The sequence below is a fragment of the Tursiops truncatus genome, chromosome 10 (assembly GCF_011762595.2).
Source record: "Tursiops truncatus isolate mTurTru1 chromosome 10, mTurTru1.mat.Y, whole genome shotgun sequence".
NCBI classification, from domain to species: domain Eukaryota; kingdom Metazoa; phylum Chordata; class Mammalia; order Artiodactyla; family Delphinidae; genus Tursiops; species Tursiops truncatus.
In genome coordinates, this window is record NC_047043.1 from 15,019,852 (window position 1) to 15,037,304 (window position 17,453).

The following is a 17,453-nucleotide window of genomic DNA, read 5'->3' on the forward strand; positions in this document are numbered from 1 at the left end:
TCTAATTCCTCACTACGTTGTTAGTTTTCTAACGCATCAGTAAAATATATTCTATACTTCGTCCAGGTTTTCTAGTTGGTCTGAGAAAATGAGTTAGTCATAATTTCCTAATCCATCATAAATGAAGAGGGATTCTGTATTGTTTTAAGAGAAAAATAAACCAATAGTAATGATGTGTCTATGGTGCATGGGAACTTTACATTTGTAGCTAAAAAGGAATTGAGAAATAATCACTTAATTTAACTCTCTTGTTTTACAGGTGACCAAAATAAGATAGCTGGTTAGTCAATCAAAGATAGTTGAAGTATCTCATTCCCAGTCCAGTAATTTTCCCCCTTTATAATGAAAAATAATAGATAACTAGAAACAAAAATGATTGACACTCTATTCACCCCTTTCCTCAGTATCAGGGAAATGGATATACTATTGTACAATTATATTGTACGTAATAGAATAAGATATAAGGGAAGAGATAGTGACCTCAATGCAGTATTAATCTGATTTACTTAAATCAGATAGAGAGCCAACTATCTATGTTTTTTCTTAAAGATCTCTAGGAAAGGAGATTCACCTAGGTATCTAGACTCATTATTTGAGAAGAAACAGGAAACATTATCTTAAATTCAATATAACCACTACTGTTGTAGCCATTTCTAATTTTTCTGCTCTCTTTGGAAAAGGAAACGCGTGTTTTTTTTCTTCCACTGAATGATATCTCAAACACATGAAAACTATTTTTAGGCCAGCTCACTGGAAACTTTGCTTTAGAACAATGGATTTTAAATCCTTTATACACTTTGTTCTTTATACTGTATTTCTGTGTCAAGACTTGACAAAGTATGCTCTTTTTCACTGTCATCACTGTTTGCCGAAATGTCTTTTTAGAGCCTCTACGTATGACCACACATGCTGCCAATTGAACAACTCCAGGGGGTCCCATTTACATAACCTATGTTGTTTTATAGACAAATCTGTGGCTTATGACCCTTCGAGTTACACATAGTTGTGGTTCTGTGGCCCTTCAAGTGAGTTTCTCTTTTTGTTTTCTAAAATAAATTGCTTAAGTAGTCCCATTAATTTGAGTCCAGACATCCTTCTTCCAACCCACTCTCCATAAGACTGCCAGAATGAGTTTCCTGAAATGTGTATGTACAACCAGAAAGACTAGAGTGGGCCCCAAGCTCTCTACATGTCCTTCCCAGAATGTGTAAATGCGCGTGTAAGGGACGTGAGGAAGCTCAGCAACAAGTAACAGCAAGAGAAGAATAGCAAACTTCCTTACATTTAAGTGTAACCCAACCCACATACCTTTACATTGGTTAAAGGTGGAAGCTTTACCGACTAAAAGCATTTAAGCACAACCTCTGACCAATTATTAATGGACACTATTATACAGACCGTAGAAAGCTACACTTAACTATAAAAACAATGATTAAAAAAAAAAACTGAGCAGAGACATCAGTGGCTGTACTCTGTGATGCGACAGATTCCACAAATTATTCCAAGCAAGTCATAAAACAAGGAAACAAATAAGCAAGCAAAAAAAAAAAAAAAAAAAAAAAGCCAAAGATGGACTGTGTATCTCTCTGTTTCTATATAAAAGAACACCAAGTTTCTACTACTTCCACTCCATTCGATGTCTGTTATTCTCTAGTTGGAATTAGCGAGTAGCAGGTACAAGTTTTGGGATTAGGGGCACGGGAGGGACTTTAGGAGTACGCTAAAGCTAATAACAAAACTAAAGGGAAAACTACATTAACAATTTACATATATATGTAATATACATTTTAAATATATATATTTCAGGAAAAGGCCTCTTTGTTATTGTAATTTCAGAACAGCAGCAAAGACTCTAGAGCCCAGGATTTCAAGCACTTCCCTGCTGGGTTAGTGACTTAATTTATTTCTTTAATTTGTTATAACCCACAAAAAAACGATATTCTTTGGAGACCACAGTAGCCTGAGTTCTGCACGTATTATTTGCTGTAAGAGATTAATGAGATAGCAGAGGCAATTTCTAATGGAGTCCCTTGGTTTTCATCTCCCGCCTACCCACCCCCGCCTTCAAACTCAGTTGCCAGTTCAGCATTATGAATCTACTAAGTGTTTTTGGCATGTCTGGTGGGGAAAGGGAGAGATGGTATAAACTGCTGGCTAAAAATATAAAAAACCCTTTCCTCCCTACCCTCCCTCTGCATCTGTTAGCTGCAATGCAATAACTGACTCTCTCATCTTACATAAGACATGTATGTTCACATTTAGCTCGAAATCTTCAGTCTTCCAAGACTTGTAATCTGGGGTTTTGGACATTTCTAGGGTCTGATTCGAGTCCCATCTTTCTGTAGAATACCTAACCCACCAGATTATGAAAGTCACCATTATTGCCCTTTCTTGATAATGTTACCTTTCGTATATTACAGTATTTCTGGTATTAAGACATACTTTTTAATCATAATAACTGAAAGAAAAGTAAAAGGTAATTCAAAGCATGGACATAAGAGTTTTGTGTTTTATTTACGAGTGTTTGAGGGGAAAGTTAAAGATAAGTCTGCTGCTGATGAGCTACAGGACACCCTATTTCCACTACAGAGAATAGCCCTGTGGATTCCCCACTGGCTAATAGCGCTACTAACTCTGTAGAATAAGTGACAGCCAGGTGATAAGAGCCAAGAGAATTTTTTGACAAAAGCAGTATTTCTCATAACAGCTGCGGAAAGGCTGCTACAAAAGAAAATTTAGGGATTCAAAACTTTCTCTGACTCTCATTGCAAATTTAAATGGTTACTTTGGCATAAGGTAAATTGGGCCCTAGAAATGTTCCTTGGTTGGAAAAATGTTTACTACATGATATTCAGTGAAAAAGAGAAAAATACGAAACTGAATGGTTTGAACTCAAATTTGGAAAAGGGCAGAAACAAAGACAAAGTAAAACAATGTGTGTGTATGCGTGTGTGTTTGAAAAGAGAATAAAAGTAATTAGACCAAAATATTAATAATGAGTATTAAGATTATCTATGGTTAGTTTTAATACTAATGTTTTAAAAAACATCTTTTTTGTATTTACCAGAAAATACAAAATACATATTTAAACACATTTTAAGTAGGGAAAAAAAAAAAACCTCTAAGGAATTGAAGCCTTAACTGGGTTAACATATTAACACTGCACCTTCTACATTTGCAACACCTTTCTATGAATCATTTTCTTGTCCACCAAAGTTTTCATCTAGCTTTTCAGAGGCTGAAAAATGAAGGCACTAATGATTCAAATGATCCGCCAAATATCACATAAGTGTATCAGAGTTAAGATTAATGAAAACTTTTGAATGCTTATTAAGGACAAAGTATCAGAGCTGGAAACCAGAGTTTCTGGGAGAGTAAAGGACTGACTATGCCATTAGGAAAACAGAGGTTAGAAAGGAGTGTTTCATGGTAAAAACAAAATTTAAAAGAGACCATAATCTGGGAGAAAATAAGCAGGGTAAATTAAATATCCACAGCTCTCACATTAGAGGTTGGGTCTCTGAGGATCGATCGACTCTCTGTTCCTCTTGGAACATGATCCACAATATATATTTTTTAACCAAGAGAAAACCTAAAACATGTACTCCGTGAGTAATAATTATTACTAATATTATTGTTTGCATACCATGTACCAAATATTCAGAAAACCTGTGATATGGTATTTTATAATATTATCATATTTATTTCTCCCCAAATACCCTATTTTTGTCATAAGATGAAATCATGGTTTAGAGATTAGCCTACCTATTCAATGTCACATAACTAAAAAGTATGTAATTTACACTTGAACCCAAGTCTGCCTGACCTTAGGGCCTATGCTTTTTCCAACATTCTATACCATCTTACATAGTATAATGGGAACACAGTACACTGTTGAAAAAGCTGGTTGCACTAAGGTAAAGCTAGTCTTCCTTTTAGGGAGAGAAATTTACCCTTGGTTAGGAAGCCACTTTAATGGGTATGTTTGGTGAGGAAGGTTAAATTAGTTAGGATATGACAATAGCAATTCAGTGATTTAAGGATATAGAAATTTATTTCTCGCTCACATGATCTAGGATGTTCAGAGCATGGCTCTCTTCCACTTGATTATTCATGAACGCAGGCTAAGGTCATCTCTTCCATCTGCAAAATGTGGCTTCTGATATAGTTCTTGTTGTAGCCATTCCTACCCTTGGGAAGAAGGAAAAGGCACAGAGGAGGACACACATATGAGTATCTCTAGGTCACGCTTGGAAGAGGCACCTGTCAATTCCACCCACCTTCCACTGGGGAGAACTCAGTTATGTGCCCATACCTCTAGAAAGAGGACTTGAGTTGAAGAAACACAGTGCAGAGCACAGATTCAGAAGGCATTAGAAACAAAAAACTGGAGCTAGAGCCAAAAGGGAAGGCCTTCATCAGTCTTGGAGATATTCTGGTATGCGTGGTGCCTAGAGTTTGGGATTGGGGGCATCCAGCCATTTTATTGAAATATTCACTGAAGGTAATCTCAGAAAGCATGAAACTTTGAGAATATTTCAGGTACAAATGGGATAGCTGTGGTAGAGAAGAAAGATCACTGGACTTAGAAGCAGAAATCGAGGAATCTTAATCCAGACCTTGCTACTAACCAGTTCTTTGATTTGGGGTAAATCTCTCCATCACTTCAACTCTCAACTTTCTTTTTTTTAATTGAAGTATAGTTGACTTACAATATTATATTAGTTTCAGGTGTACACTGCACTCAAAGTTATTAAAAAATGTTGACTGTATTCCCTGCGCTGTATATAACATCTTTGTAACTTGTTTCCAACCCTCAACTATCTATGCAGTTAAATAGGGAAATAATATTGTCCCACAGTGTTGTTGATCAATGAAATAAGATAATGTATGTGAAAAGCATTTGAACCTGTAAAGTACTATACAAATATAAGGTAAAACTATATCACTGGCCTGGAAAATGTACAGAATATGAACATTTCACATTTTCTGGGCTATGTGGTCACTTTGGTTAGTGATGGGATAGAAGAGCAAGGGCTGAAAAACACCATGAGGTTTAACCCTGTGACAAAAGAACTATTTGGAGTTAGGAGAAGATTCTGGTGCAAAAAAAAATCAGATGTCAGAATCAGTCTTACGTTTCAAAGGAATTTTGCCAACATTGTATGAAGCTCTTCTATAATATTTGGTACTTTGGGCCAATGAAAAGACCAAGATAATTAGAAGTGCAATGCACAAAAGAAATTGAGCACATTTCAAATTTAAAATCCAGTCAGCTACAAATTTTGCACGTGTATGTATGTGTGTGTCCGCGCAAGTGGGCGTGTGTGCATTTAAATGATGCTTTCTAATAGCTGTGATTGCTGTTTTTCCTTTAGAAATGGATTTTATTTGCCTTATGTTCTGTAGAGTTAATTAAATACCAGAGAAATATGTTTACTGTCTCAACTTCCACATACTTGTGAGGATTTTGTCGTTGACTTTGGTCCAAACAGAACACCTTTAGAAACGTAGCAACACTTAGCTGCTCTTGGGAAAACCTAATGAGTCATTAACGTATCAATACTGCTATTTTCTGCCTTAATATCCCATCTTCCTCCTTCACCCAGTCTCATTAAATACATATTTTATATATTTTATAAAATTATGTATATTCCTTAACACTAGGAAATTAATTCCTAGGTAATTTTAAAATATATCTCCCCTTGTAGGGTGCACAGAAAATCCCTCTACGTTTCTCTGCAACTTCCTGTGAATCTGTAATTGCTTTAAAAAATAATTATTTTCCCTAAATATTTGCAATACGTAAAAGAGCACAGGAAGTTTGTTTGGAGCTCTGGTTAAAATATTTCTATTGCCTTCCAAACCCACCAGATCGGGGTGCAAGAGGATTTTCCATTTATATGCCATCCAATTATAATAACGCAAAAAGGATTTCTTAAAAGTGAGGTTTCTTAGTAGAAGGCATCCCTTGATTTAGAAGAAGCCACCATGGGGAAAAAAATTACAGGAGTTAGAGCTGAGTCCTTATTTTTGACAAAACCTCTTAAGAGAAAAACGAATATTCTGCAGAATCATAAAAGTCTTTGGATGGGACTTCTCAAAGTATCAAGAGTCAACCAGAACACTGTTATTTGGCATTTTAACACTTCAAAAATATTTACTGAACACTTTTTATGTGAGAGCTACTGTGCTAGGCTTGTAGAAAAAGTCAAAGATGAAGATGTCATCAATACCCACCCAGTCATTGAACTCACACCCCCATCCCTTCATCCTTCTCTGCATCTGAATCCATCCTAAGGGCTATAGATTCTACCTTCTCAGTAACTCCACACCATTCTCTCATTTTCCTCTCTAATCCCAACAATACTTTTTAGTCATAAGACCAGCTTGTTCCTGGACTGCAAAAACTGTACTTCAGACTTGTCTCTCTCCAATTCTTTTCTAACCGCACCATCAACGCAATTCTTTTTTCAAATTAAAAAAAATTATCATGTTGCTCTTCAAATCCTTTACGGCTCACCATTACCTATGTTCACAATTTTTAATTCCTATCTTGTACAGGTGGGATACTGTTTGAAAACAAAATATTACCTCAAAGTAGTAAGTATTTGAAACTGATTAAGTATTAAGTATTGAAACAGGAATTTATTTTATGAATTCCAACTAGTTGGTTATTAGGTCAATCAATGAGAACATTGAGATTATTAAGATTACTACCAAAATTTAAAATCAGGTTTGTGAATAAAGTTTTAGTTGTGAATAAAATTTTACTCTTACATCAAGTTCGATGTCCAGTTTTATTTCTGTGTTTGGTTTAGAATTTTAAGAAATTCTGTTTTAAATCCTAATTCACACTGATAAGTACTTGAAATTAGGAACTGGTTTTTAATAGCTACTCTTGCAGTCTCATGATATCTTTCAATTAAATGGAAATGACAGGAGAAGCTTTATTTGAAAGCTGTGCAAAAGGATGTGAACGTGGCAGCACAGGTTCATTGTGTTGGCCATCTCTGGTGTGTTCAAATGTAGGGTTTTTTTTTTTACATATTTTTACATATCTTTTTTCTAATTAAGGCCCTTTATTCTTTTTTACTGATTTATTTATTTATTCATTTATTTATTTTTGGCTGCACTGGGTCTTTGTTGCTGCACGCGGACTTTCTCCAGTTGCAGCAATTGCAGGCTACTCTTCGCTGTGGTGTGAGGGCTTCTCGTTGCGGTGGCTTCTCTTGTGTATATATATATATATATATATATATATATGTATATATATATATATATGTAATATATATACTATATCACTTCCACCCTCAACTTTCTTTTTAATTGAAGCATAGTTGACTTACAATATTATATTAGTTTCAGGTGTACACTGCACCTGAGCATGGGCTCTAGGCACGCAGGCTCAGTAGGTGTGGCACGCGGGCTCAGTAGTTGTGGCTCACAGGCTCTAGAGCGCAGGCTCAGTTGTTGTGGCTCACAGGCTTAGTTGCTCCACGGCACGTGGGGTCTTCCCGGACCAGGGCTTGAACTTGTGTCCCCTGCATTGGCAGTTGGATTCTTAACCACTGCATCACCAGGGAAGTCCTGGGGTTTTCTTCTTTGATTAGTTATTAAAATAGTTTTACATATCACAATATAAAACTCAAATCAACAACCACGAAGCAGAAGCAAGTCCAAACTTCTTGCACCTTAGCATGGTCTATGAAATCCTCCATAATCTTGTCCTTTGTTTTTTTCTCCAATTGTTTATCTCCTCATCTTTATCCCCAGGCTTAGCCCAACCGTTTCCGATTTTTGAAAGTATCGTGATTGTTCAGCCCTTGGTTTTCTATCTCTTGCTTTTTCCTCTGCCTGTGATGCTCTTGGAGTTTTCTTCTCCATGAAATCTCCACTTCTCTCCAGGGAACTTGGCCGCTCCCTCTATGCCCCATCTACTCTAGAAAAGGAAATCTGTATTTTACCTTTTGAGACATTTATTTGGTTTTGGTTTTTTCCCTTCATCCCTCCAGACTTGAGGGAAAGACCCTATGTTACTCGTATTTGGGGTAGATGTGCACTTGGTCACATTAGCTTAGCTGAAACTGTGGTTCCAAGATCCCCTCTACTGGCCAGCAGAGAAGATAGTGTGAGAGTTTGTGGCAGAAGTAAATCAGCAACCATCCATCTCTGAAGGTTGGTGTCGGGCACCAATGGCTGCTGCAGCTCACAGGCATCCTCACTGATGCTGTGGTGGGAGAGCAGCTGAGCTCACAGCTCCTCCAATTCCTGCCAGATTTCCCCCCGTCACTTCTCATCCGGGTCCAGGCACTTTTGCAGCTCCATGGCAAAGGACAGCCCTTCTTCTGCAGGTTATGCATGTCATTGATTTCATGTGTTTCAGGTTGTTGTTTACAAGTTCCAGTTTGTCTTCACTCTCCTCTGCTTCATATGCATGTTTTCTTCCCAACTGCTGGCCTTGATGACCTGCCATGATTTCAGACTCATCACCAGATTCAGAAGTAATAGCCTTTCAAAGGCTTCTTCACCAGCACCTACAGTTGGTTAAGGCATAGTCCCTAGAATAAATTCCTTACTCTGTATCACTTGAAGTGTCTTTACTTTATGGGGCAAGACTTATCTTACAAAGTATTATACCCTAGAGCTTATTTCAATTCTTGGTCCTCAGCAGGTACGCATTCAATAAATACTGTTGCCCTCATTAACAATCAGCACTGGTCTATCTGGTGGCAAGAGTAGGGACAGGTGTGAACTGGAGGAGAATTAACAAGGACTTTAAGGTTTAGTGTTACAGCCGTCAAAATTAGAGGTCACTTTAGATAAGATTATGTTCAACGTGACTTGAGGGAAGATAAATGTGTATAAGACAGTGTCTGCACATTTTTCTGGGGAGACCGTGGGTCCACAGCTTTTAACATATCCCAGAAGAACTGGTGTTGTAGGATACTCCATTTTATAAACGTGAAGCTGGGGAATCCCACAAACGGTAATAACGGAATTCAGACAAGAACCAGGGTTTCTGATCTTAAGTCTTGTTTTCTCTCTATTCCAGCATGAAAAATTAGAGAAAACAAAGTTGTTAATGATAGAAGTGCTGTAGCAGAAGAGAGAGAATGAAAGAGACCAGGAATACTTCTGAGGTCTCTGCTGCATCAGCCTCACTAGTCCTTGTGGGTGCCCACTGACAACTGCACTCATCTGTCTGTCTAGCTTCTGCAAGCACGTGGGCACAGAGAAGAGTGTAAAGCACAGATGGATCTCAAGGAGCAATTCTGAATATGCTCAGAGGTTCCAAATGTTCACTGCCACCTTAGAAATGCCCTTCAGATGGCACAGTTCTCCAACATATTCTGCCAACTCAGACTTCCCACAATAATAAATGTTGTGCTATTTCTCTGGTAACTTGACCCTACTCTTCTGCCTGTCGTATAGCCCTCTTCACTGCCCCCATGCCATATATGGAGTATTAGTACCCGTGTATATAAGATGGAAAAAACATAAATGTTTTTGACTTTCTCCTTTTAGAAAGGGAAATTTAAATTAAGAAGGTTTATTGAGTTCTCACAGGACCAATACCCATGGGAAAGGGGAGGAAGTGGGATTGAGTACAGGGAAATATTGAACATCAACGATGTTGCTGCAAGAAAGGTCTCAGCTGATTGCCGAGGGAGCTCTGAAGCTGGAATGACCCTTCAGCATTGTCCTGAATTGAGGTAAAAAGTCAGACCTTTGTACCACCTATATCGACTAGTCATTGGATGCAGGCCTAGTCTTGAGAAAGGCAACTCCCATCAGCCAACGATTAATTCCGGGCAGGGATTCTTCTACGATCTATCAGCCACCAGCACTCCTGGCAGGTGGAAGAATGAGCGCCTGGGTCCTGAAGGGGGTTGTACAGTTCACCACAGTGCATCAAGAACCCACTGCTTGTGCCACTCAGATCAACTTGCTTTGTATATTAAGTTTATCCCATCTGGGAGCAGCCCCTTCAGAATTTCTGATGGTCTTGTGTTGTGGGGAAACTTACAGGAGGAAGGTCAGTGAGGTGAACCAGAGCCCCCACTGCTGCAGTGGGTCCTCAACCTCTGTATCACTCCCAATGCTCCTCTACTTCCCACCCAAGTGTCCCACCCTCCACTAACATCACTGCCAAGGTAGCTCTGTGATTCCTCTTCTTTAAGCATTGGTCATTGCAACATCCAAGCTCTACAAGCCATCCCAGCGGCATTTCTTTGGGCTTTACAAGGCTGTTAAATCCTGTGTCACAGAAGAGTGCTCCCATATCAGTACGCTCTCCCTTAACTAATTTTACGTCCTAACCCTGTGGTCTAGAACCCTCAGGATTCAGTTCCACGATACTCACCTCGCTCTTGCCAGTGTATGTTAATTAGGTTCTATGACCCTTTCAGAGTATAGTTCTGTCCTTCCCTACCAAGCCCAGCACTTCCCAGCATGTTATATAAAGACTTGGCCCTAATTTCTGGTCTAGTGGCCAGGAAAACAGAGGAGGGGTAGATTCTAACATGATTGAATGCTGTCCTGCAAGACAGAAGTGTCCTCATTGTCTTCAAGAAAGAAGGGAGTGTTGGTGCTTAATAGGGAGGAGTAGGCCACTTCTGCAGGTCCCAAGTTTTGTAAGTATCTGGGATTTTCATATTTTTGGGTGCATTGATTTAGATACTTCAGGGTTAACTCTTTCTCAACAAGGGCTCTGACCTTGGGAAAGCAGATTTCCCAGAGTTGAGAATGTAACCTTTCTGGAGCTTTGTTATCCTTATAATTAAGTCTTGGGGCTGATCTTTGGCCTGCTCTGCCCTCTGGCTCTAGGAGATAAGAGTCCCTTTATGTGTTGCCAGAGACCCTTTGACTTTCACACTTCGCCTTCAGTTGGTGATTAATCACTCTCACCTTTCACTGTCTCTCCAGTGCAAGAATTTCACTCAGCAACAGCCTTCGGATTCCTTTGTCTTTGTAATACTACTGCTCCATCCTCTCACATGCCTGAGATATTGCACCTGCCATTGCACCCCTTCCATCAATATCCCATCCCAGTTTACCATCAGTGGAATGTTAACAATCGCACAGCTGCCGCATGCCAGGGAGTGTGAGCGCTTCACCTACCACCCATGATAGGGTCCCCATCCCCAGCCAGCCCATACATAATCCAGCTTCAAAATCCCATTTTAGAATCCCACAGAACACTCCTGACACCAACTGTCTCAGATCAGGTTCCCTGAAAGATGACCATGAGATGGAGAGTTTCACTGCAGGAAGATAATCAAGGAAATGTGGTGACCATGGTGATGTCACTCAGATCTACCCACAGAACAACCAGCTACAAGGAGAGAAGTTGGATGAGAACCTCTAGATGACATGACTTTTTTTTTTCTTTTGTGCAGCGTTCACACTGTAACCATGGTCTCCCTGGGGTCCTCCAGGCCAGTTACTTACCATAGCAGGGGTACTAGAGCTAGAATATTTCTGCCCAACTCAGGACTCCTCTTATGGGCAGTCATTGCTCTGGGACCCCTCCTCAGCCTCGCTAAGACTTTTTGAGAATTATACTACAGTTTGAGGCTTTTCCTACTCAATCCTACTTCCTTTCTTCTCTCCTTCCGTAGGTGTCAGGCCTACAGCCCACACTGAAGGCCCTCCTGCTTCCTCCTGCTTCTTCTGCTCTTTCTCTTTCACAAGCATGTCTAATTCTAGTTTGGCATCTTCTTCTTGGAGGACATTAACTGACACTTGAGTGCTCTTGGAACAGCTCCTATCAGTGACTCAAGGAAGGAAAAGTTGGACCGCAAAGCAGTTCCAATAAAGGGATCCTCTGATTTCATGGGGAGTTCTGGGCCTGGGATGGCCCTTCAGAGTAGTCCCATATTGAGACAAGAGGGCTAAACCTCATACCCTGCATCCATGAGTCATTGGATAAAGGCTGCCACAAGAAATGGACATAACCTTGGGGGAATCAGCTCCTGTTGGCTGAAAGGCCCAGGGAAAGACTCAGCTGTGAGCCATTAGCAGCAGACACTCCTGGCAGGCTGAGGGAAGCAGTACCTTGGTCCCCAAGGGGATAATCTGGGTAGCACATAGCTTCTACTTCAAAGACGAAACTGAAAACTGTTGTTCTGATTAAAGGACAATGGTAATCCTTTCTGCCCTCTTTGTAAAGGGAGGATATCACATTTTATAAAACTCTGTAGATGAGCAGAGCATATTTCTGGGATTAGTTTTGGGGTCAGGAAGAGAATCCCATAAGCAGAGTAGTGTTGAGCAAGAGATACACCACATGCTGATGAAGTGAATTTTGTATGGATTGTATTTCTTCCTGATGTTCTGTGCTTCTGCGGCACATTGGGAAATGCTTCTTCCTCTTTTCCTTGTAAAGAGGACAGGAAAGATACCATCAGTTATTCAGCCATGCTAAAGTTATCCACAAGGACAGGCTGAAGGGAGTCTCTACTCTTTTTAGTGCCTATAAAGTATTTTCTCCCAACAAATAGAAACAGCAATATCTACAACAACAGCTAACCGAGTGTCTACTAAGAAACAGGATCCCACATGGTGCTTGCCACACCAAGTCACCTAGTCCCCAGAAAACCCTACAAAGTAGACATCACTATCTCCATTTAATGGCTGAGCCAACCGCTGGTTGGAAGGTTGATATTTTCCCCCAGCGTCACACAGCCAAGGATCAGTAAACCTGGGGTAAAACCCTGGTTCTCCCTGGTTCTAAGAGCAATTTTCTTTGCACTTTCCCATGCTTTCAAATCCACTTGGAAATCAGAATTCCAACTGTAAGTGCTTTTATTCTCCGTCACAACTCTCAATGTAAAGGAAAGGCAAAAGTCAAAGCCTCAGAGCCTCTGGACTGTCACGATCAAATCCATTGATAACTACGATCGAGAGATAATTGCACAGGTGTTTGGTAGCAGCACTAGCAGATTTCATCTAAAGATTAGGAAGTTATTCTGTGAGTTGTGTGCTTTTGTCTCACAGTACCTCCATTCTCCCACTGATTATTTTCCCCTCGTTTGGCCGTCCTCAGCGTAGGGGCTGCTGCGTGCATGTACACACACACGTGCACATGCACACAAAGATTCTCCTGCTCTTCAATGACCAGGATGCAGCAGGCTGCTAGGCTCTTTCATTCCTTTTCCATATTCAACCTTTTGATGTGTTGCCTGTACCGTTCTTCCCTGTGAGCTAACAAGGCTGTCTGCGACGAGAGTTTCACGGGCAGCCAATTATAGCAATGATGTGAATGTGATCAGAATAGTGCAGCCTGCTGGGAGACTGTCATTTACAGAAATAAAGGCAACGCAATCATTACTAAAGGGTTTAGTTTGGACAGGAGCTATAACCTTCCAGCCACACATCCAGTCATCTGAATTTGATGGGTTGTTTTTGTGTGTTTCAGGTTGTTTAATTTTTTTTTCTGTTTTGTAAGCAACGTATTTGTAAGCTCATATTTTAAAATACCTAAGAGTAATGGTAATCTCTTTGCAATAAAATATGGATGAAGGTAGCCTGCTGCATAAAATGCAATGCTGTGAAAAGAATCCAACAACCATTTGAATATATATATGTAAATGAATGAGAGTTGTGAATAGAATTTCAACATGCAAATGAAGAAAATGGAAGAAAATTGTGCCATTCTCTGTGTATAAAAGCCAGGGGTGATGCCATATTACAGTTGTAAATTTAGGGGCTCCCAAATAAGAATACGTAACATTTAAGTTTACAATAACCCAGCTAAGTCTCTATGATAGTATGTACTGTCCTCAAATGTACATAATCAGAGCACCCATGTTATTCTATAGATTGATGGCAAAATGGCGGAACAGAGTGAAAAAGAGTCTCTTTTATGGCTCAATGTATCCACAGTGAGAAATCAATCCTTATTTTTCTTAATTTACTTTAGTCGTGACAGGAAAGCTGACCTGATTTCTCTTAAGGAATAAGAAAAGCATAGAAAGAGAAATAGCAGAGGAGGGGCAAGAGAAAGGGTGACTGTCTACCTGCCACCCACCAACCCAACAAGTGATGGGCTCATCCAACCGCACCCCCCATTCACCTCAGCCATCGTCCCTAAGTGACCTAAGTGATGCTGGATTGTGCCTGCGACGATTTCCATCAATTATTAAGGAAGACACATACAGGCTTGACACATTCAAGTGTGTTTTCTGACCATGTTGAAACACGAACAGAAGAGTTGTGTGTTTAACCAACATAAGCAGATGTCAAGGAGTGCAAAAATATGCCTCTTTTCAAGTCAGTATGTCTGCGTATTTGTGCCGGCATATGCCCAGAACGTGTGTATTTTGAGTGGTAAACGTGACAAGGAACGAGGAAAGGAACAACAGCGCTCTTTCAAAAAATAAAAAAAAAAGCCTGTTGTAATGTCAGTAAGTTGAGAGCATTTTAATATCACAAGATTTTTACATCTATTCAGGAGGGTGGGAGATGGGCAGGTTGATGTGGGTACCGAAGGGAGAACCCTGAGAGAACGTGGGGATGTGGGCAGAGTTGGTGGCCTGAGTCACAGGTTCACTCTTTTGCTGGAAGGTGACATCAACTTTCCCTGATATAAACATGAGCTGATCTCAAGAAATATCCCTCCAGGGTAGAAAAGAAAGGTAGAAATGGGCTAAACTTGGAAAGAGACTTCGAAATAGGAGAAGATAGAATTCAGTTAGGAATCTACTAACGTAAAGCAGATAGTTCTGGATATTACCTTGGAAAGGAGGATGAGGTGAAATTCCTTATAAAAAGGATAAGAAACAGACTTAACAATGGACCAGGGGAATATTCTTCAGGCGACCTGAGCAAGGGAGGGCACCAGAAACTAATATTTAAATAGTTGCTTTGTGCCAGGTGCTGTACTAGGCACTTCCTACATGTATTATTTAAACTGCATAACAACCTTCTTGAGGAAGGGACAATAGTTCCCATTTTGCCAATGGAAAATCTATGGTGACACAGCTCAAATGCTTTTCCGAGGCTCACATCACTCAACTAATATTCAAGTCAAGCTCTGCCTGACTTCTGGGAGCTAGGACCTAAGAGAGCTTCAGGTACAGTCAACACACCTGCACGAGGTTGGGGGCGGACAACCTGGAAGTTGTCTTTGGGGGGTGATAATAGAATGTCCTAATAAGAAACAGAGATTAGGATGCAGATTCTTGAAGGCACTGAGAATTCTCCAGACTTTACAGTAGTGCCAACCTAAATCTAATGCAGACAGTCTGAGAAACTTGGACTTTATCAAAAGAAGATTAGATGGGGTAGACCCCAAATGGCTCTGAGAAGACTTCTGCAGGTCTTTGGTGAGCCACTGGGAACTCCCTTGAAGTGAGGAACTGCTGTGAGTAGAGTCAGCTGACCACCTCCAGTGCCACACCCTCAGGATCCGCAGAGGCACTCGCGTAGAGGTCCCATTCTTCCCAAATATTTGAGCTGATGTCTGAGCACGTTGAGAGTGCTCAAGTCAGGCCACTTCTGCCACTGCAGAAATGTTCTATTAGGCAGTCATGGCTCTCGGGCTCCCATCAGCTTGGCCGTGACTTTCTCAGAGCTGCAGTCCGAGGTTCTTTCTACTCAGTGTTCCATCGTCCTCTTGTTCTTTTAAGAGGTGTCAGCCCTCTGCCTCGTGGTCTAAGGCTCTTCTTGCCCACCTCTGTTCACTCTGCCGTTACTTTTCACAGACAGTCCTCCTTAAAAATCTCTTGTACTTTTAATTCAGTCTTGGCAACTGCTTCCCAGGGAGCTCAAAATGACTCAGTCAGCACTGGTTACGGTTTGAGAAAGCCAATGATAAAATGGGATGGGTGTTTTATGCTAAAGTCAGAGTCCTGCCTGGGAAACCAGGGCCCCTGCACCATGGAATAGGGTTACCCGACTGGATGCCTTGATGACTGTGTCTGCAGACTCACCTGTCCTCTCAGGATCCACAAGCGTGCCCCATCCCTCCCTGTTAAGAGTTAGCACTTTCCATGTGGAGGAAGACACCGCAGAGGTCTCTCCCCTAGAAGCAACAGGTGTCCCCTCAGGACGTGTCACCTCCTCTTCTGGCTGCCAAACTGATCATGACAGTTAAATCCCAGCATGACCCTTCTGGGGGATCGCTTAGACTGATAAGTGAGCAAGGAGACTGCACCTCAAAGAAGCTGAAAGAATTATCAGAAGCCGTTGTTGGATTTTACAGGTACCTGTTCAAAGGAACCAGGATGTGAAAAGCAAGAATTTATTGATTTGGGAGCACTTTCTTGGGACACAGGATACAATACTTTGGAAAGAATCCCCAGGACTGATGGCTCTTAGAAGCCCAAAGAAAGCAGTATTTGTCCCTGTTGAGCAAAGATGAAATGTCTGAGTTGCCATAACAAAAGGCACATGAAGGAATAAGAAACCTGAGAGCATGGGCACACTGGGGTGGATAGATCATGTAAGGTCAGGAGACCCACCAGAGCTGTAGCTCCCCTGGAGGACCCAGTGCACACACCATCCACTAAGATCATTGGGAATGTGGCAACGAGAGGCACCGCATCACTAAGAAGGTCAGTGGTAACACTTCTCTGCAGCTCAGGGCTGACAGTAGATGTGTTCACAGATCTTGGCAACGGGAGAGACAGAGGCTTGTACGAGCTGTGGAGGAGCTGCTACCCAAATGTGTATGAAGAGGTGGATCTGAGTGGTGCCCTGGATGGGCTGGTCTAGCCCTGGACGTGAGCTGCTCCCATCACCCACGAAGAGAAGACTGTTGTGAGTAGTGCGGCTGGTGGACGGTCTGCAACTGCTACACCTGCATGACCTACCTTAGTGTTCACTTCAGGGTCAAGCTTTTCTGCTCAGTGACCAAGCATGATGGGGTGGAGGAGGGAGGCATACCATCAGCAGCCATGTGCCCCGTGTGGGACTCGAACAAGGCGATCCTTGTGGCAGGCACACCCACTGGTCTGGTAGAGATGTTTTTGGAGCTGACTGCCATCTGAGGCTTTTTCTACTCAATCCTCCTTCGTTTCCCCTCTTCTTTCACAGATGTCACACCTGCATCATGATCTGAAAGGCCAGCCTTATTCCTGTTCCTCTTGCCCTTTATACTTTACAGTCATTTCCCTCAATAAATCTCTTAAATTTCTAATTCTGTCTTAGTGTCTTTTTCCCATAGAACCCAAAGTGAATAGATAAAGGAGATGTGGTACATATATACAGTGGAATATTACTCAGCCATAAAAGGAATGAAACAGTGCCATTTGCAGAGATGTGGATAGACCCAGAGACTGTCATACAGAGTGAAGTCAGAAAGAGAAAAATAAATATCATATATTAATGCATATATGTGGAACCTAGAAAAATGGTACAGATGAACTGGTTTGCAGGGCAGAAATAGAGACACAGATGTAGAGAACAAATGTATGGACACCAAGGGGGGGAAAGTGGCTGGGGGG

General features: G+C 41.0%; 1 long non-coding RNA gene across 1 annotated transcript in view; it reads right to left on the reverse strand.

Moving 5' to 3' along the window:
- Window positions 1–4,096: 4,096 nt before the first annotated feature.
- The window catches only part of LOC109551580 (uncharacterized), a 382,304-nt gene continuing 368,947 nt past the window's right edge, over window positions 4,097–17,453 (reverse strand). Inside the window, exon 13 of the long non-coding RNA XR_004528378.2 lies at window positions 4,097–4,191. This is a non-coding gene — a long non-coding RNA (uncharacterized lncRNA). The remainder of the gene's footprint in view (window positions 4,192–17,453) is intronic.